At 37.6% G+C, this 1,050-nt stretch overlaps 1 pseudogene; it reads right to left on the bottom strand.

The window, feature by feature from the left end:
* Nucleotides 1–397: 397 nt before the first annotated feature.
* LOC101568847 lies at nucleotides 398–923 on the bottom strand (annotated as a pseudogene).
* Between the last annotated feature and the right edge of the window lie 127 nt (nucleotides 924–1,050).

Genomic DNA, 1,050 nt, shown 5'->3' with positions numbered 1-1,050 from the left:
GGAACCACAGTTCTCATTTTCTGGCCATTTATATATTTTATATTTTTGGCAGAACCAGGGATTGAACTCAGACTCTTGTGCTTGTCAGGGAAGCACTTATTCTACTGAGCCATCTCTCCAGCCTCTTTCTGGCCATTAAAAAAAAAAATACTGGTACATTTTAGATATACATAATGATAGCATTCGCCATAGAGAATTTGTACCTGTGCATGATACATCTTTTTTTTTTCCATTCCCCTAATTCTTCTCACATCTATATTAAACTTTAGCTGTAGTATGTTTTTTTAAATGTGATAGCTTAAAGTTGCTCTGTGTAGAGTTTCAAAATATTTCCAGCCCAACTTAGTGAAAAAAGCCTAAAATGACCCGGTAAAACAATGTCCTTTTAATACTTATATCAGGATGAGTGCCATTTTCTATCTCTATCACCATCTCTTTTGTTATAATTATGACTCCAGCCATTGTGATTCCTATTGTCAGAAGGGATCCTCTCTGCTTCTTCTGTAATGGTGGTCAGAACTATGATCAGTATAACACTATTCTCGACTATAATATCTGTCTGCTAGGGATGAGTATTCTGACTTCATGCTGTCATGATGATGTGTCCTAACATCATTGGAAGCTTGAAGAATGGTTAAAAGTATGATTATATAACTGAACTGGTGGTAAAGATCCTGATTGATCTACATGGGAGTAAAGTTTCCCATCTGTCTCAAAACATGGTTCATCACTGCTTGTTGCTGATAATTTTCTAGAGAAGAGAATGACTTTCGAATTATTTGTAATGATGGTGTCATGTGTTCCACAGTCCTTTTCTATCTGTTGCTAGGAAATATGGAGGTAGGGGTTGAATTTCCAGCAAAATGCTGTGGCTGTGATAAGCTGACTATTACTTGATCTAAAGCTGAATTTTGATGTGTCTTCTGAAAAGTTGGATTGTATTAAGTAGACTCATTGGGGCTGGTGAGATGGCTCAGTGGTCTAAAGCACCTACTTAGAACAAGCTTAGCAAAGCACAGGGACGGCGGTTCAATCCCCCAGCACCACATG

The sequence above is a fragment of the Octodon degus genome, unplaced genomic scaffold, assembly GCF_000260255.1.
Source record: "Octodon degus isolate 3935 unplaced genomic scaffold, OctDeg1.0 scaffold03002, whole genome shotgun sequence".
Taxonomy (NCBI): Eukaryota; Metazoa; Chordata; class Mammalia; order Rodentia; family Octodontidae; genus Octodon; species Octodon degus.
Note: the sequence above shows the minus strand (reverse complement) of the source record. Positions and strands in the feature narration are given on the sequence as shown.